General features: G+C 46.6%; 1 protein-coding gene across 1 annotated transcript in view; it reads right to left on the reverse strand.

The window, feature by feature from the left end:
- Window positions 1-20,697, reverse strand: part of SLC45A1 (solute carrier family 45 member 1) — a 91,969-nt gene that overhangs the window by 61,985 nt on the left and 9,287 nt on the right. Inside the window, exons 2-3 of the mRNA XM_065575139.1 lie at window positions 6,050-6,114; window positions 4,686-4,840 (exon numbers count right to left, since the gene is read on the reverse strand). The gene's annotated coding sequence lies outside the window, so the exon portion shown is untranslated. The remainder of the gene's footprint in view (window positions 1-4,685; window positions 4,841-6,049; window positions 6,115-20,697) is intronic.

Consider the following 20,697-nt stretch of genomic DNA (forward strand, 5'->3'; position numbering starts at 1 on the left):
ACCAACCTGGAAGTCATGGAGGTTTGTTAAAATCATGGAATCCATGATAAAATCATATCATTACACATGGCACTTGAACTCAATGTAATGGAAAACAATTTAGTGCTGTGTCTTTCAAGGGGATCCAGTTATGTACCTACAGGTATTGCTAGCTATTGGTTTGGTAGCTAGACCACAAGAGGATTTTATTCTGCACTGTTTTGTCTGCTTGATCTTATACAGGTAGCGGTTTCGGTTTAATCATTATAAAGGTATTTTTTCAGTCAGCCCCTTTGTACCATTCAGGAAGTTAGTGCTGGCCAAACATGCAGGAAACATGAAGTTGACATAATAAACATACCAATGATAGTGTGATGGATTTAGAAGAAAAGCTCCCATGGACCTGGTTTAAGTTTGGAAGCTGTTTCATACATTTCCAAAGACTATTCAGGGATTGATCTGTGTAGTGCAGCTAACAGTCCCACACCATGCAATGCAAAAGGATCACGTTTTAACTGAATCACAGAAAATGTACAATCCTTAGGAGACAGGTCTCCTCTGGATCCCAAAGTTTTGGAGCAGTCTGTCTCGGTTCTTCGTACCCACCCCTGTTGTATCTCAGTGCCTCACATCTATTAATTAACTTCTCACACCACCCCTGTGAAATAGTGCTATTGCCCCATTTTACAGATCAGGAACAGAGGTACAGAGAGGTCAGTGACTTGTTTGAAATCACACAGGAAAACTATGGAAGAGAAGGGAACTGAATTTCAGATCAAGGGCTGGAGGGAAAAAAATGCCTTACAGTGACAGACTTAAGAGCTCAATCTGTGTAGTTTATCAAAGTGTGATTACAGTGTAGAAGTATCTTCACAGGGAGGAAATGTTGGATTCTAATGGGCCTTTTTAATTGAGCAGGGAAAGACATAACAAGAATCAATGGCTAGACATTCAAGCCAGACTAATTCAAATTAAGTATAAAGCACACATTTTTAACAGTGAGTGTGATTAACTATTGGAACAAACTACCAAGGAAAGAGGTAGTTTGTCTTCAGATTCAGGGTGGATGTCTTTTCTGGAAGGTGCTTTAGCCAAGCAAATTACTAAGCTCAATGCAGGGGCTACTTGGTGAAATTCTATGGCCTGTGATATACAGAAGGTCAAACTAGATGATCTAATAGTCCCTTCTGGCCTTAAAATCTGTGAGTCTTCTATATCCCAGTCCAGTGCCTTAATCACAAGAGCTTTCTTTCTGGGGTTAAGTTTCATCTGGATCTCTGGGGAATTCTAGCCATAAGTTTTAAGTCTGTCTGGATCTCTGATTTATAGTTTTAAGGGGGGCATTTCAAATGGAGCCCTGGGGGTTGGACATAAAGAACCTACATACTGGATGACAGGGATTTTAGACAGATGTCTGCTTTCTAATGAAACACCATTATTACATAATAAAACGGCATCTGAAACCAACACTATTTATATATAATTTTGAAATGTATATACACAAATGATCCCCTCTCTAAGTCTCTTTAGGGCTAAATTTGACCTGGGATATGTGTTGCTTAATTATAATTCTCTAAGCAGTGTTTAAAGCAAATATTTCTAAATTCTAAACTCTAGAGGGTGGGGGTAGGTGCTGCTATCAATGATGTTCTGCAACATTATTCAATTAAAGGGCAGTTTTCAGGACAAATTTATTTTTAGTAAATATAGCCTGTGGTACATAGTGTAGCTTCTAGCTGAGATATTCTATTCTTTATTTGTTCAGTGCTCTAGGCAGGGGATGGATGATACCACATAATTTAATCACTGTAAATCTATGCAAGTTATGAGCAGCTTAATAAATTGCCGCAGCAATAATTTGTTTGCAAGCAGTGTATTAAGTGGTATTGGTGACACTTCTCTCTAGGTCAATACTGAGCTGGTGTCCCAGCATATGCTTCTCAAGATGATCTTTCAGACAGGCATAAAACCAAGGATCTGGCCACTTATTTAAAAATTCCATGGCATTTTCAGCAAGATTAGGAGTTTTAGCCGAGCCCTGGTGTGGTGGCCAAGTTCCCATTTGGGTATTTACATTCTGCCTTCCTAAAGTCCCCAAACAATTTCTATCAGAAATAGCATTCTTTCCACCCTGTCCTAAACTTGTTTGACAGTTGGTTATGTTAAATGGCTACCCTGTTCTATTCCAGAGGAAGCAATTTTTCAGCAATGGGTGAAGTTATTCATGTTTGTGTTGAATATAAAAAATATAGTTTACAAAGCAGTTTGGGGCCCTTCCAAATCTTCTTCTTAGCATATGCACAACATACCTCAGGTTGCACGTGACCAGGAGTCATCACCAAATTTGGCCCACTGGTTGGATCATTAGCTTCCCCGGCTTGGGCCAGGTACTGATGGGGAGTGTGACATGAACGCTGATCCATGCCTCCCCTTCACCACCCTCCAAATGACAAGTACTGTTAATTTAGGTGTGACAGGACAGGTCACAGTCAGGTAGGGGACTGATATTGGCATCTCAAGAAGCCCAAGTAACATACATATGGGCTTTTAAGAGCACAGTCAAAAAAGCAAGCAATCTTCCCACACGGTATTGCCAACTCTTGCGACTCTGGGTCTCACAATATTTGTCACTTTTCTTAAAGCCTCAGCTCCAGGAATTGTGTGAATACATAACTATGTCAGCTTTCATTTAAAAAAAAATAAAGGTTTCTAACCAGCCTGGTTGTGGAGAAAAGTTTGAAAATGTCACCCCAGTGCACAGTTCCAAAACCAGTTGGTAAATAAAAAGAACCCACAATGTATTATTTTTAAATGTCATGATTTTTTTTAAGCCATTCTCTTGAATTTTGAGGGCCTGACTAATGATTTTTTTGGATACTCTTTGGTTTGACAAATATTGAAACTAAGATGTCCTGCAAGGCTCCCTCAGCCTGATTTCTAAACCAAGTAAACTAAAATAGGTTGAGTTGGTGCAGATAATGAGACCAATTTCTTGGTGCCTTCCTGCCTATCTCACCACAAAGAATACTACAATACTTCATCTAAGTCAGCCCCTCTTAGAAATCTTGTCTGAGCATCATGCACATTTGACACACATGCATAGCCACCTGACTTCCTACAGTCATGACATTGTTAGGTAGGAAATGTGCCCACTCCAGCTCTTTGGGCATTTTTACTATGTCAAAGGTGCAAAGCAGTGATGGGTTCAGATGGGCAGTGTGATAAATTTTTTTATTACAGTCAATATAAAAAGTATATAATATACAGGTTAAGGAAATAGTGTCTGTACATCTGGGTATAGTGTTTAAATTATCCCAAAGTACAAAGTTTGGTTTAAAAGTCATACAATAAATTTATTAATCTAAATCTGGATTATTGCTGATTATGTACTATATTTAACTATACAGTTTAGATATTAGCATCCAAATATTTGGGTACACCACTCATGAAAAATTATACAAGAGACCATACATTTTTAACCCAGAAACTCCATCCTTTGTTCCCTCACTGACTTGGCCTCTTAAAAATAATCACAGCTGCATAGGTGCTGGAACTAGGGGAGCTGGGGGTGCTGCCACACCCCTTGGCTTGAAGTGGTTTCCATTATATACAGGGCTTACAGTTTGGTTCAATGGCTTTCACCACCCCCACTATAAAAATTGTTCCAGCACTCCTGTTGATGCAGTCCTGTGCATGGCAGACAAAGGGGCCAAGAATGCTGGTTTACATTTATTGTTTCCAAAGTTACTGACTTGGGGAAGTTTGCCTTGACCCATCAGCACGACTTAACAGTGCTTCTGGAGAGCCTTTATCTTGCATTTCCTCCATCTGAAGTACTGAGTGGGCCTCAAGGTTTTATGGGTTTAGGTAGTACTTGTCATTCTCCACTGAAATGGGTTTGATCTCCCCCATTCCCTCCCTCTCCAAATGTGTGTGGATCCACTAGCACCTTATACCTCCCCATTTTCCTGCACTTTATGGTGAGCAACTTTATATAGGTGAAATGCTACTGACTGAAAAAAAGACTGACACTATAGTCCCTTCTAAATGTCAACAGGATCAGAAGTCAATGCCTAACAGAAAACTCTATTAGGAATGTGGGGGGATTGTCTTTAAAAATGGACTTTCCAAATCTAAACAATAGAGAAGAAACTCCCGTTATCCTTCCTCCAGTGGTCAGCTGACTGAACTCCTGACCCCAGATGCCAGCTAGAGTCTACTTTAGAGTGGTTGATTACATCTTTGTGCCAAACTAAGTGCACCCATGGAGCTATACACGCATGTTACATAATAACAAGTAATAAACAAAAAGGAGCTGGCTAGCAAAATCCATCTAGCTGTGCTGATGAGATTTTTTTTTTTTTTTACTTCCATCACCTGATAACTTAATTGCTCAATTAGCTACACCTCAGTGCTCTGGCTATGGTTTAGGAATGTTCCCTTGCAGGTCACTGTGAATCAGAAAACACAGGAGGTGGGTAAACAATGCAAAAGTAAATGATGATGTATCCTTCCAACAGTACAGAACCACAAGCATTTTATACCATTCAGATTTATTTTCTAATTCTGCATTGATTTGATCCTTTGGGCTGGCAAACACAGACCATGAAACTGCTAGTCAGAACCTAATGTCAGAGGGTTGTGTCTGAAGGTATATTCCCATTGTTTCTTTAGCAGACTTGACCCAGGCTAAGATAATATATTACCTTTGTATTTTGGAAGCCCTGTAATATATCTGGTTCTTTAGGGATCAGTAGGATTGTGTCCTTGTTGCTACGGATTCTGGTGCTATTGTTGAGTCGCTGGATGTTATGTTGTGCTCATGGTTCTGCCAAGAGGTGTGTCATGTCTAGTAAATAACCTGAAACAGGATGAAGTAATGATCTAGGAGGCTTGATTTCTCTCTTTCCCCCCGCCCCCAGAATATGATTTATTGGTGTACAGCTAGAAAAACAGAAACTTCTACTAAGTATTCAGAAAAAACTAAGATGTGGATAAAAGTGAAAACCCTTTCTCCCTGGGCCCCCACCCCACCTCTTCCCCCAAAGACCTGCTCCCATATCGACTCTTCCCCCTAGACCCTGCCCCCCACTCGCTCCTCTGTGCCCCCTCCTGCCCGTCACTTACCCTTACCTCCAGTAAAAAGTGGGGGGCCATGGCCCCTTAGGCCCCCCCCGTTCTTGCACCCTAGAGACAGGTCTATACCAGTGGCTTTCAAACTTTTTTTTTTCTGGTGACCCAGTTGAAGAAAATTGTTGATGTCCATGACCCAATGGAGCTGGGGATGAGGGGTTTGTGGTGTGGGAGGGGCTCAGGACTGGAGTGTGGGGGTAAGGGTTGTAGGATGGGGCTAGGAATGAGGGGTTCAGGGTGTAGGCTGGGGCAGGGGGTTGGAGTATGGGAGGGGGTCAGGACTCTGGGCTGGAGGTGCAGGCTTTGGGGTGGGGATGAGGGGTTTGGAGAGCAGAGGGGGCTCAGGGCTGTGGCAGAGAGTTGGGGTGCAGGAGGGAGCTCTGGGTTTTGGGGGGCTCAGGGCAGGGGATTGGGGCACAGGCTTACCTTGGGCAGCTCCAGGTAGGCTTCCTGCCTGTCCTGACACCGCAGACTGTTCCATGCCCTGGAAGCAGCCAGCAGCAGGTCCGGCTCCTAAGCGGAGGCTCGCAAACAGCTCCACGCAGCTTCACCCACAGGTGCTGCCTCCCCCCAGCTCCCATTGACCAGTTCCCAACCAATGGGACTGCGGAGCTGGTGCTCAGGGCGGGGGCAGCACACCGAGTCTCTTGGGGGGCCCCCCCCGCCTAGGAGCCAGACCTGCTGCTGGCGCAGCGCAGTGGCACAACAGGTAGGGACTAGCCTGCCTTAGCCGGGCAGCACCACCAATGGGACTTTTAACGACCCGGTTGGCAGTGCTGACCAGAGCCGCTGTGACCCAGTGCCTTACATTTCGCGACCCATGGTTTGAAAACCACTGGTCTATACTATGCTCATCACCATAGTATCGGAGCACCTACCTCTGCCCATCCTACAACTTCCCACTGATCTTCCCTCAGTATTTAAATTTTTGACTCACCTTCACTGTAGCTTTCCCCCTCCAACAAGCAGCCACTGATCCTGCCCCCAGGTAACTTAGGAAATCTAAGTGAAGAATGTTATTTTTAGTTTTGTGCATCTGCACCACACTGGTCTCAGGCTGCAATATCACAGTCCATATATAATTATAGGAATGGGAAGTAATTTCACAGATTTAGAGTTTAGAAAAACTGCATTCATCCACCCATCATGATGGTCTGGCCTTGGTATTCATTTGTGAACAATATGATCAAATATATCTTCACACGCTATGGTCAGGCGCTATTCTCTTTGAAGTACATATTTAATATTTGCCTTGCTGCAAACCAGCACCCTAATCTGTGGGTTAGTGTATTGTTTGGGTCTAATTTAAACTATTGTTTTATTGGGGCAGGGACCATGTCAATAGATACTAAATAATAAATGTTATTTTCCTAAAGGATCTGTTCACAAAACCAACATGAGTAAAGATGAGGAAAAATACATTAAAATAAGCTGAGGTTCTTCGGAGTCTGAAGTCTTTGGGAATCAATTCAGAGAAAAGAGCAAGCATCATTATCACATTCCCATGCCTGCAGTTCCCCCACCCTCTTCCTAATAAGTGCGCACATACACACAAATAGTCATCCTTTCATCTGGTAACCTACACATAAAACATCAGTCAGACTGGCAGTAGTCAAATCCATAATGCTCCCACTCAAGGTGTTTTGCAGCAACCCTGTTGAGGAGGAGGATTGAGGTTCTCCTGTACAGTTTAATGACACAAAGTGTTCATCTGTAATCAAGCCACTCACCACCCACAAACCCATTTTCTTTAAAAAACAAACAAACAAAAAAAGTATTTATGTTCTGTTTTCTCCCTTAGGCTTCATGTCCAGCTGACTGAGTTGAGGAAAACTGTGGTGTTCCAGAACATGTAAAATAAATTCAAGAGACCATGATTCATGAGGGAGATTAAAACTGTCTGTTCTGGCCAAACACAGACAAGCCAGGCTCTGTTTACTCCACAGCTGTGCTCTGCTTGGCCTTGAGTGAATTAAATGTTGTGTGTGCAACACGCTGCCTAATGAGTCAGGGATATTGGATACTGATACTCTGCTTAGATCTCAAATACAGTAACTGGGGAGCAGACTCTGCACAAGGGAGAGAACAGACTGTGACAATTACCCATAATTATCTGCTGGGTTCTCGGTCAAAAAGGAAAGAGTTGTGTTAAAGCAACTCCATCCACTTGTTAGGGCCTCATTAGCTTTCCCTAAAACAGTAGGTTTGACACAGGTCAATAGTTTACAAGATCATCAATATCCAACAAGGATTTGAACATAGGCCAGTGCTTGCTTTCAGAACCTCTAGTGCCCTGCTCCTCCCACATGGTGATACTGAGAATCTCAACCATTCATGGCTTCAATGTCTCCCCACTGTCTGTAACCAACTGGGAAGGACATGGGTCTAATAGGTGCTGGCTTTAGTGTAACTGACCAAAACTCAAGCAATGAAAGTTGTATGTGTCCCCATGAGTAGGGCCCTACCAATTTCACAGATCGTGAAATAAGCCCTGCCCTGTGAAATCTGATCGCCCCCAAATCAGCTGGACTTCTCCTTCCCCTGCATGGCTGTTATGGGGAGAGATCAGACCCACCTCCATAGGCAGTGCAGAAGTGAGGGTAATGGGGCTAGGGTGACCAGATGTCCCAATTTTATAGGGACAGTCCCGATTTTTGGGTCTTTTTCTTATATAGGCTCCTAATACCCCCCACCCTCGTCCCGATTTTTCACATTTGCTGTCTGGTCACCCTATTTGGGGCTGCCACCCCCCGTAGCTCCTGCCTGGGCTCAGGGACCTGGGCTGGGGGCTGCCATTCCCTGCAGCTCCTGGCCAGACCCCAGGGGCCAGGCTCGGGGCTGCAGCCCTACTCCATGGCTCAAGACAGGGATTTGGGTGCCTGGTTTCAGGGCTGCTGTCCCCAACGGCTCCTGCCAGTGCCTGAGCTCTGGGCCACCCAGGCTCGGGGCTTCCCCCCACCCCTCCTGGCTCCTGCCTGGGCTGGGGCACCCATTTTTCAAATTGTTCAGGATCCCTTGCATGGGCCCATGCGTTAATCCACCACTGGCCCTGACTAGCAGCTAGGAGCCCCCCAGCTGGGGCGCTTCCAGCAGCACTGGGGAGACTGGACCTGCCTCCTCCAGCTGCAGTAAACTCAGCTGGGCTCTGAAGGCAGCACAGAAGTGAGTATGGCAATCCTGCAACCCCCACGGTTTTAGGACACTCCCCACAATCCCCTTTTGGATCAGGACCCCCACGGTTACAACACTGAAATTTCAGATGTAAGCATCTGAAATAGAGAAATTGACCAATTTTAAGACTTGGTGGCCATGAAATTGACCAAAGTGAACCCTGAATTTAGTAGGGCCCTACCCATGAGATATTGGTCGGGTCCCAAGGAAGTAGAAAGTTCAGTTTGGGTCAGATTTTATCCACAAAGTAAACTGAAAATTCCCCACACCAAGACACTCAGTTCTGTAACTAAATGGCAGCAGTTTAGATCAACCCTGTTTTAATTTGTCCTTTGCACAGCCATGGTATACAGCAGGGGTAGGCAACCTATGGCACGTGCGCCAAAGGCGGCACGTGAGCTGATTTTTAGTGGCACTCACACTGCCCAGGTCCTGGCCACCGGTCCGGGGGGCTCTGCATTTTAATTTAATTTTGAATGAAGCGTCTTAAACATTTAAAAAATCTTATTTACTTTACATACAACAATAGTTTAGTTATATATTACAGGCTTATAGAAAGAGACCTTTTAAAACATTAAAATGTATTACTGGCACGCGAAACCTTAAATTAGAGTGAATTAATGAAGACTCGGCACACCACTTCTGAAAGGCTGCCGACCCCTGGTATACAGGCTTAAAAGTTTTATATAGGCTGTAATCAGTCACCTATCATGAGACCCACTGCTGGCACTCTAGCTGTGTTCTTGATTTGCTGCAGGTTAAATGTTAGCAACAGTGCTTGGACAAAAGGTCATTATAGTTGCCCACTGAACTATTGATAGAGTGGTCTGTTAGCATCACAATATCTTCCCTCACAGCTTTCTGAAACCTATTGCATTTATGACAAGTTTCAGAGTGGTAGCCGTGTTAGTCTGTATCAGCAAAAACAACGAGGCGACCTTGTGGCACCTGAGAGACTAACAAATTTATTTGGGCATAAGCTTTCGTGGGCTAAAACCCACTTCATCAGTTGCATGGAGTGAAAAATACAGTAAGCAGTAGATATATCACAGCACGTGAAATGATGGGAGTTGCCTTACCAAGTGGGGAGTCAGTGCTAAGGGGGCCAATTCAATTCATCGCCCGTTTCCAACAGTTGACAAGAAGGGGTGAGTATCAGCAGAGGGAAAATTACTTTTTGTAGTGACCCATCCATTCCCAGTCTTTATTAATTAATTCCAGTTCTGCAGTTTCTCATTGAGTGTCCAGGGAGATTGAACACTCAATGAGAAACTGAGGAACTGGAATTAATTTGCAAACTGGACACCATCAAATTAGGCCTGAATAAAGACTGGGAGTGGATGGGTCACTACAAAAAGTAATTTTCCCTCTGCTGATACTCACCCCTTCTTGTCAACTGTTGAGAATAGGCCACTTCCACCATAATTGAATTGGCCTTGTTAGCACTGACCCCTCCCCCCCCCACACACATAGTAAGGGAACTCTCATCTTTTCATGTGGTGTGTGTGTGTGTATATAATATTGCTTACTGTATTTTTCACTCCATACATCTGATGAGGTGGGTCTTAGCCCACGAAAGCTTATGTCTAAATAAATGTTACTCTAAGGTGCCACAAGGGCTCCTTGTTTTTTTTGCATTTATGTTCACATACTCTGACAATTACCAATTATCTGTCTGAATATCTCACTGAAACAACAGAGTTGTATGCACTCATCACCTCCCAAAGTCAGGCTGCATATCCATGAAATTAACTATTCTTAGTTTATGGTGTATTGAAAATTAACTGTCACATATATATTTGTGAAACTTTGTGGTGACTGACTGTCAAAATGGAAGGAAATACAGAAGCAGTCAATGGGTTAGAGCCTGTGTCATCCCCAATGTGTCAGGAATCCTGATCAATACAGTTCTGCATGTGACATGGCACAATCATCCTGACAGAAACAGAGTAATGAAAATTATTCATCTTTTTAATTAAAAATAAGATACATGTCTCCTATGGGCTTGTCTCTGGACACTTTGGTGCTGCACTCATGAACAGGACAATTTTAAACTAACTTAGTGTAGGTTCAGAAATTGTGGTAGTTTTTATTTTAGAAAAGACGGTTACTCACCGTTGTAACTGTTGTTCTTCGAGATGTGTTGCTCATATCCATTCCAATAAGGTGTGCACGCGCCGCGTGCACGATCGTCGGAGAATTTTCTACCCTAGCAACACCGGTGGGTTGGCTGTGGAGCCCCCTAGAGTGGCGCCTTCATGGCACTGGATATATACCCCAGCCGACCCGGCGCCCGCTCAGTTCCTTCTTGCCGGCTACTCCGACAGTGGGGACGGGGGGCGGGTTTGGAATGGATATGAGCAACACATCTCGAAGAACAACAGTTACAACGGTGAGTAACCGTCTTTTCTTCTTCGAGTGCTTGCTCATATCGATTCCAATTAGGTGACTCCCAAGCCCAACTTAGGTGGTGGGGTCGGAGTGAGACATTGCTGTGTGCAAAACCGCTGATCCGAAAGCAGCATCGTCCCTGGACTGCTGCACTAGTGCATAGTGAGCTGTAAATGTGTGGACTGATGACCAAACTGCCGCTCTACAAATGTCCTGGATTGGAACTTGCGCCAGGAAAGCAGTGGAGGAAGCTTGGGCCCTCGTGGAGTGAGCGGTGAAGTGTGGTGTTGAGACACCTGCCAGGTCATAGCAAGTCCGGATGCAAGACGTAATCCAGGAGGATAGGCGTTGTGAGGAGACCGGTAAGCCTTTCATTCGGTCGGCCACCGCAACGAAGAGTTGCGTCGTCTTTCTAAAGTGTCTTGTGCGGTCGATATAGAAAGCCAGGGCCCTGCGTACGTCCAGAGAATGCAAACGTTGATCCTGGCGAGTAGCATGTGGTTTAGGATGAAAGACCGGGAGAAATATATCCTGATTGATGTGAAATGGAGAAACCACCTTAGGGAGAAAGGCAGGATGTGGACGAAGCTGCACTTTATCCTTATGGAAAACTGTGTAAGGGGGCTCGGATGTAAGCGCCCTGAGTTCAGAAACGCGCCTTGCTGAGGTAATGGCTACGAGGAAGGCTGTCTTCCAGGATAGGTACAGAAGTGAACAGGTGGCCAGTGGCTCGAATGAAGGACCTGTGAGCTTGGAGAGAACCAGGTTGAGATCCCACGTCGGAACGGGCTGACGCTGTTGTGGGTACATCCGGTCTAAGCCCTTGAGGAACCTAACGACCATCGGGTTAGAGAATACCGAGGACGCGAGTTCCCCTGGGTGAAAGGCCGATATAGCGGCCAGGTGAACTCTAATTGAAGATATCGCCAAACCCTGCTGTTTTAGGGAGAGGAGATATTCCAATATGAGAGGAATCGGTGTCTGTAACGGGGACATGGCTCGTCGTTCGCACCAACAGGAGAACCGCTTCCACTTGGCCAAGTACGTGGCTCGTGTTGAAGGCTTCCTACTGCTCAACAGAATCTGTTGGACCGAGAGTGAGCATTGTTGCTCTGCCTGGGTGAACCATGGAGCAACCACGCCGTGAGGTGAAGCAATTGCAGGTCGGGGTGACGCAGCCGGCCGTGGTCCTGAGAGATGAGATCTGGACATAATGGAAGCGGGATCGGTGTCTGAACCGAGAGTTCCAACAGTGTGGTGTACCAGTGTTGTCTCGGCCACGCTGGAGCGACCAGAATTATCTGTGCCTGGTCTCTGCGCAATTTGAACAGTACCTTGTGGACCAGAGGAAATGGAGGGAAGGCATAAAACAGGTGGTCTTTCCAGGGAAGGAGAAACGCATCCGAGAGGGAGCCCGGAGCTCGACCTTGCAGGGAGCAGAACACGTGGCACTTTCTGTTGTCTCGAGATGCAAACAGGTCTATCTGGGGAAACCCTCACTTCTGGAAAACGGAATATATGATGTCCGGACGGATAGACCACTCGTGCGTCTGAAAGGACCTGCTGAGTCGGTCCGCTAACGTGTTCTGGACTCCAGGGAGGAACGATGCCGTGAGATGGATTGAGTGGGCGATGCAGAAGTCCCATAGGCGAATCGCCTCTTGGCATAGAGTTGACGAACGTGCTCCTCCTTGCCTGTTGATGTAAAACATGGCCGTGGTGTTGTCGATGAGAACTAAGACACAGCGGCCACGTAGGAGATTGAGAAATGCTTGGCACGCCAAGCGCACCGCCATCAATTCCCGAACATTGATGTGTAGGGACAGCTGGGGTGCAGTCCACAGGCCCTGGGTATGGTGTTCGTTGAGATGGGCACCCCAACCCAGCGATGATGCGTCTGTGACCAGGTGCAGAGAGGGTTGTGGTGCATGAAATGGCATCCCCTCGCAAACCGCATTGCGATCTAGCCACCAGGTGAGGGAGGTCAGGACCGAGTTCGGGACCGTGACCACCATGTTTAGGCTGTCCCGATATGGGCGGTATACCGATGACACCCAGGTCTGGAGTGGGCGAAGCCGAAGTCTGGCATGTCTGGTTACGTACGTGCAAGAAGCCATGTGACCCAGCAGGGTGAGGCACGACCTCACCGTGGTAGTTGGGAAGGCCCTGAGCCCTTGAATGAGGCTCGTGATGGTCCGAAAGCGATTGTCTGGTAGGATAGCTTGTGCACGTCCGGAGTCTAGGACTGCGCCGATGAATTCTATCCTCTGGGTAGGCTCTAGAGTGGATTTGTCCTTGTTGAGTAGGATGCCCAACTTGTTGAATGTGTGCACTATTATATGGACGTGGGCTCGAACTTGCTCTTTGGTGCGGCTGCGTACCAGCCAGTCGTCTAGGTACGGAAACACCTGTATCCCTTGTCGACGAAGGTATGCTGCCACGACAGCCATACATTTCGTAAACACTCTTGGGGCCGAGGATAGGCCGAAGGGAAGGACTGCAAATTGATAGTGCACCTTGCTTACCACGAATCGCAGGAAGCGCCTGTGAGGCGGGTAAATTGCAATATGAAAGTATGCGTCTTTCATGTCGAGGGCGGCGAACCAGTCTCCAGGATCGAGGGAAGGGATAATGGCCCCTAAAGAGACCATGCGGAACTTCAACTTTACTATAAACTTGTTGAGTCCGCGCAAGTCTAAGATGGGTCTCAGACCCCCTTTGGACTTGGGGATCAGGAAGTAGCGGGAATAAAATCCCCTGCCCCTTAACTCCACTGGAACCTCCTCTATAGCCCCCAGAGAAAGGAGCGTGGAGACCTCCTGTATAAGAAGTTGCTCGTGAGAAGGGTCCCTGAAGAGGGACGGGGAAGGGGGGTGGGAGGGAGGGAATGAAGAAAACTGGATAGCGTATCCCCTCTCCACTGTGCGAAGGACCCAACGGTCCGAGGTTATAAGGGACCAAGCACGGTGGAAGTGGGAGAGGCGATCCCGAAAGGAGGGGGCTGGATCCTGGGGGATGACTGGGGCGCCGTCCTCGACCGCACCTTCAAAAGTTCTGCCTGGGGCCTGAGGGTGGCCTTGGTGGCCCTTGGTTTTGACCGGGTTGAGGGCCGGTCCACCTTCTTCTACCACCTCGCCCCCGCCTCCGGGCAGAGTCCTGTCTCTGACGAGGTGGGGGGGGGGGTAGAAACGCTGAGGCTGGGGCCTAAATGGTCTGCGCTGAGGACCCGCAACGTGCATCCCCAGGGAGCGCATGATTGTTCTGGAGTCCTTGAGGCTCTGCAGGCGAGAGTCCGTCTTATCGGAGAACAACCCATGTCCCTCAAAGGGCAAATCCTGCAGGGTTTGTTGTAACTCAGGGGGCAAACCCGAAACTTGGAGCCAGGAGGTCCTTCGCATAGCGATACCTGACGCCAGGGTTCTCGCAGCCGAGTCCGCTATATCCAAGGAGGCCTGTAAGGAGGTCCGAGCCACCTTCTTACCTTCCTCGACTAAGGCCCCGAACTCTTCCCTGGAGTCTTGAGGAATCAATTCCTTGAACTTCCCCATAGAGTTCCAGGAATTAAAGCTATAACGGCTCAGGAGCGCCTGTTGGTTAGCCGCTCTGAGTTGTAATCCTCCGGCTGAATAAACTTTACGGCCAAACAAATCGAGGCGCTTAGCCTCCTTCGATTTGGGCGCTGCGGCCTGTTGACCATGGCGCTCCCTTGCATTCACCGATGACACCACCAGTGAACACGGCTGTGGATGAGTATACAGGTACTCATAGTCCTTTGAGGGGACAAAGTACTTTCTCTCCACCCCTCTGGCTGTGGGTGGGATAGAGGCAGGAGTTTGCCATATCGTAGTGGCGTTAGCCTGGATCGTGCGGATCAGGGGCAACGCCACTCTGGATGGGGCATCCGCTGAGAGGATATTTACAATGGGGTCCTGCACCTCCACTATCTCCTCCGCCTGTAGGTCCATATTACGGGCCACCCTACGTAATAGGTCCTGGTGAGCCCGAAGATCTATCGGGGGTGGACCTGTGCACGACGTGCCCGCCACTGGCTCATCTGGAGAGGAAGAGGAAGATGCCTCAGGTGGTAAGGGATCCAAGGGTGGGTCCTGGTCTCCCTGTTCCTGGGACGGAGCATCACCTGCCCCTGGGTCCAGGACGTCAGGCGGTGCGGGCACGGAAGCCTCCATGCCCCCTGGAGGAGGGCGAGAAATGGTGGACTCTGGGGCCCTTCTCTCAGAGTGTCCCAAGCGAGAGGCTGAAGTTGGTGGAGCCCCTTGAGATTGGTGGTACGCCCACGGGGTCCAGAATGACCAGTGAGAGGGGCCGCTAACTCCTGCCAGTGGCCCATATCTTGTTCCTCGGCTTGCCCCTGAGGGGGGTATGCCGATCTCGATGCGCCATCAGAGGAGCGAGACACCGATCTCGATGGCCATAGCGGTGCCGACTGCGCCGAGATGAGCTCCGTGGGATACGGTGCCGCACGGTGCCGGTCTGGAGATGCTCTATCTCTGTGCGGTGCCAGCGATCGGTGCCGAGATCGTGATCGGTACTGATGACCGCGTCGGTGCCGGGAGTCGGACCTGGACCTGGACGGCGACCTCGAGTAGGCCCGGTGCCGGGAGCGACCTCTCGACGTTGAGCGTCGATCGTAACGGTGCCGAGAGCTACGTCTCGATGTCGACCGGTACCGACGATCATAGCGGTGCCGGGACGTAGAACGGTGCCGCGACGATGATCTTAGCCGCGAGTACGACCGGTGCCGAGGTGATATACGGCGCCGGGACTGCGAGCGGCGTGGGGACCTGCTTCAGGACCTGGAACGGTGCCGTGGTTCCAGTCCCTGCGATGGAGGGCGCATCAAGGCAGGTTTCCCCCCGGACTGAACCGGACGAGTCAACGGTGCCGACGGTGCCGGTGGTTGGGGCGGTGCCGGCTCCGTGAGAGCGATCAAGTCTCTCGCCGTCGCGAAGGTCTCTGGGGTCGACGGGAGGCACTGTATCACCGCCGGTCGCGGTGGTGATCCTGTCTGCACCGGACTCAACGGCTTCGGAGCCGGAGTCGACGGTGCCGGAGGCACCTGTTTTTGGTGCTCCACAGGCGGACGCGGCTCTACCCCCGGCACCGGGGGGGCCGGCGTCTTCGGTACGGCAGTCTCCTTCGCCTTATGGGATTTTTTATGTCCCGGTGATGATGATCGGCGCCGAGGCACTTGCTGTGGGTGCGGTGCCGACGGGGTCCGGTGCCGTGGAGGCTTGTCCGACACCACTCGCGGAGTCGGAATAGTCGGTGCCGCCGGGGCACTGCGCACCGAGGCGCTTGGTGCTGGGGCTTGACGCGCCGATGGAGCGTCCGGGCTAAGTGCCGCCTCCATAAGGAGTTGCCGAAGCCGAAAGTCCCGCTCCTTCTTGGTTCTCGGTCTGAAGGCCTTACAGATCTTACACTTATCTGTCTGATGGGACTCCCCCAGGCACTTCAGACACGAGTCGTGCGGGTCACTTGTTGGCATAGGCTTAGCGCAGGACGCGCACTGTTTAAAGCCGGGAGCCTTGGGCATGAGCCCGGCCACGCGCCGGGGGAAAAAGGGGGGAGAACAACCCCCTTAATCCCCTTTAACTATACAACAACTATTAATAAAGTGATTTAAACAACTCTCTAACTATCTACAACTAGAACTATAACTCTAACTATCAATAAACGGAATAAGCTAGGGAGAGTGGAGAACAGCTACGCCGCGCTCCACAGTTCCAACGACCGTCAGGGGCGGTAAGAAGGAACTGAGGGGGCGCCAGGTCGGCTGGGGTATATATCCAGCGCCATGAAGGCGCCACTCTAGGGGGCTCCACAGCCGACCCGCCGGTGTTGCTAGGGTAGAAAATTCTCCGACGATCGTGCACGCGGCGCGCACACACCTAATTGGAATCGATATGAGCAAGCACTTGAAGAAGAATGAATACTACAATATTTAGAATATTTATTTATATTATTACAAACATCAGTGTGCATTGAACTTGCTAATTTTGCTACCTGTGGTCTTCTCCATGTGGTCAGACTTCATTGCTAATGGGCTCTGATCACAGGCTGAGTGAAGAAAAATGTCTAAAAATAAGTTGGTTTTCTTTTGTTTGTTTTGGGATTTTTTTCCTTAACAGTTTAAAGTATGAGAACTCCAGCCCATTGTAGTAATTCACCTCCCTACAGAATGAAGGCTTTCGCATGGAGCCATCATGAATACCTGTGGAGTCAGACTCAACCAATTGGGCATTGCACAGGAAGTCTGATAATCTCTCAACTGTGCTACTGTCTATGCATAAACTGGCCTTCTTACAAGTCTCTGTCACTCTGTTTCCTTAAAGCTTCAAAACATTATTTCCTGTCCTTCTAATTATATGTTAATGTGACTGGTTACATGGTAAATGCACTTATTTTTAGCCACATGCAAACAGAGCCCAAATATTTCAGCAACTTCAGAAAAGCAGTAACTCTCTAAGAGGTATTTTATACTTGGATACTTGTCATTGTCTATTACTTTATACAGAGAGACAAATTTCAGGTGTGAAGTAGCAAATATATACAGGTTATAAATAACTGTGGAGGTCTCTAAAGTGCAAGACAGGCACAAGGAAATGCTCAAGTAGCACAAGTGCTCACTTGAAAGAAAAAAAAATCTAAATGCATAAAAATACAATTGATGAGTGCATGTTGAAGGCCAGATCACCAGAAAGGAATTGAAATCGGATCTTGAGGAAAAGTCCATGACACCGGCTTTACTGAATCCACTTCCTGTATGACTGTTTCCACTGATTCATGCTCTCACTGCCTTGCCTGCTCTGAATGTCAGCAAAGAGGGGGTGGGAAAGGCTGAAGTTAACACCCACTGCTACATGCTACTAATTAAAATACTCAGCTCCATTTCACTCATTGATGTCGCTGTATCTTAAAAGGGCAATCAATGGCTCATTCCAATAGAATTAGTCAGTGTAATGTGAAACAAGACCCTGGTGTCCAACAGTTGAGGTGAATTTACAAAAGCTGACACTTCTCATTTTGCACCCAAAGGCCCTACCAGAATTTCCTAGATGGCATCTGAAGATTAATCTTTCAAGCTGTCCTTGTCATGGATAAGTATATGTGAATGAAGAAACACGTACATTCCAGAGTCTTTTGGAGGATGCGTGAGGATATAAAACTATAATTAATTTACTGTAAAAATTATTAAATTGGCTACATTCAACAGGAATAAATCACCAGTCATGCAGCCCAGTAGCTGTACTTTGTATAATTTATAGGACAGGATCCTTGTCGTCTGGAGGGTGCTCCTTTGCCAGCCAACCAGACAGATGGAGTTCAGTCTGAAGGAAAAAACAAAAGGAATTTTCTGTACAGACCAAGAGTCACTATCATCCGCATAGTGGAAGATGTTTTTTGAGAGATTTAAAAGTGGAGAGGATGTCAATAAATATCCAATGGCACTTTTAACAAAAATAGGAATGCTAATCCTATTGTCTTGGCCAAATTTTTATTGGGATAAATACATTCTGCCTCCCTGCATTATCCTGAAGTTTCAGCTTGATGCAGGAGTCTTCTTTACTCCTATTTTAAACTGTTGTATGGTGTCATTGTGCAATACTGGAGAGCTGCCATGTTCCTTCCCAGAGGTAGCTGTATTTCAGTTGTAGATTAAGCTAATCACGTATGTAGAGTAAAGTATTCTGGGATCCCCCTGAGATGAAAGGTGCTGCCAGAATGATAGAATATAGAGGGGAAAGGCCTATTATATTATAGCTACATATGGGTAAGGTATTTTTACTATTGAGGTTAAAATACTAGAGGGAGATAGTCCTTTACATTTCCCAAGTGTGGAACAGATTCCACATCCCTTTCAGATTAAGAGTAACACATGCTTTATCTGAGTAAGTGGCCTTCACATGAGTAAAGGTTAGAGAATTTAGCCCTGTATTAATATATGATGTCTGACTCAAATCTACTAAGTTTCAGGATTACACATAGATTTTTCTGGAAATAGTAAAACCGTAAAATCAGTGCATGGCACTGGAAAGTGTCTATATTGTGTGTTACATTTCAAGGTAATCTGCGATTGTTTGGGGGGGCAGGGGAGATGTCGGATGAGTATAAGTAAAGTTCACAAGACATTATGTATCCCAAATTAAATATATAATCTGAACAAGGATTTAAAAAAAGATTTCTATACACTTATTCTAAATTCACTAAGCTTTTTACAGCAAAATTAGGACCCCAAAATGAGATGTAGGACAACGTAGTGACACCACAATTGAATCCAAACACAACAACAAAATGGATGTTTTCACAATGCTGCATGAGGTTTTGCCCCATCAGCCCCACTGATGGGAGTTGCTCCACTACAATCTTGTATAACACTCCTCGGTTCTGTCAAATTGTGTATTGCAGGAATTTTGCTATGATACAACGGTGCTAAATCTTAAATCAACCCACTTTGTCACACCAATGCAACACATCAGAAATTGTTCCACAGCCCCTACTCCCCAGTGGTGGAGACAGACTAGTGAAATCTATGCTTGAAATTACCTTTTCCAGTTTGTAAAGTACAAACTTTTGTACCTTTTTATTATGACTGTTTTATTGATCATATATTGAAAAACTGGTTAAATCTCTCTTAACATGAATATTTCTAGAATGGAGCCATAAACAAAGTCCAAGTATTCTTAGAAAATAAGATTTTAATCTTAAACTGTGGAATTGGTTAATAATCACACAATGACCACTGGATAATTTATTCAAGATTAGAATGCAACTGAATTTATCTCTGGGAAAATTACAGGATCAGTAGCTCAAGAATAGGGGAGCTGGAGGGTTCACAGGAATTTGGGGGCATCTGTTTATAGTGGGTATATAGAAGCAGCAGACAATTCAGATCTCGTCCATCTTTTATCATGAGAGTTTTGGTCTGTAGAGGAGGATAGATAAGGAATTTATATTTGCCCTGGCTTATAGTACAAGAGCATGGACAGTCAATTAAAATTTATTTGAAAGGTGGCAAATTCAACACTGATGGAATGAAATACTTTTTCACACTGTGGACTATTAGAGAGTGGAACTCATTGCTGCTAGATAAAGGACATTTATTTAACAGGATTCAAAAAGTGATTAGACATTTTCCAGTGCCTAACTATCCTGTGCTGCTGGACTGTTTACACCAAAAATCTCCCGGTTTGTCTGCAGTAGCCTCTGGGAGATAAGGCTTGATTCCAGCAAAACCAGGAGGGTTGGCACCTTAAACGGATTAGACAAACACCTGTCAGGGATGGTCTAGATAATACTTAGTCCTGCCATGAGTTCAGGGGACTGGACTAAGTGATCTACTGAGGTCCCTTCCAGTCCTACATGTCTGTGATTTATATGGATAACAAGAATATCAAGAATTATAACTGTAAATATTAAAAATTAAACAATTTTGAAAAGGATCTAAAACCAGCTGCTTAAAAGTATGAGCCAACCTCTAAGTATTGGGGGTTAGAAGCTACTCCATTTTCTCATTTCCTAGCTGCCTACTGCAGGGCTTCTTCCTCTGAAGCAGCTGGTGCTAATGACTGTTGGAGTCTGGATACTGGACTCGATGGCCCCACTGGTTTAGCAATTTCTGTCTGAACGAGTGACTCTGACAGCTTATAATGACACCAGAAAGTTGCTCTAGGTGGAGGCTGTGTCCTAAAAACAGATGCCAAATGGCAATTTCTTGTGAGGTCACTAGGTAGAATTTCCCTGTGAGATGTATGGAAATTAAGTTGGGGGAAGTCTGAGAGGAAGTGCCCTTGATTGCTGTAGTGGATGCCTTGCAATAAAGTAGTGTTGGTTAAAGTTAATCCATTGCAATCTGTCTGTCTTTATTTTGCTAATCCACTTATTTGGACTCTGCACATGTCATTAGGTAATCTTTCTGCGGTGCGCATTAAGGAGGCATCCACCATACATTCCATTGCCACTGGTTTTCTGCATTTTTGTGGTGACGCACAAGTGCTCTTTGGC

The sequence above is a fragment of the Chrysemys picta genome, chromosome 21 (assembly GCF_011386835.1).
Source record: "Chrysemys picta bellii isolate R12L10 chromosome 21, ASM1138683v2, whole genome shotgun sequence".
Classification (NCBI taxonomy): Eukaryota; Metazoa; Chordata; order Testudines; family Emydidae; genus Chrysemys; species Chrysemys picta.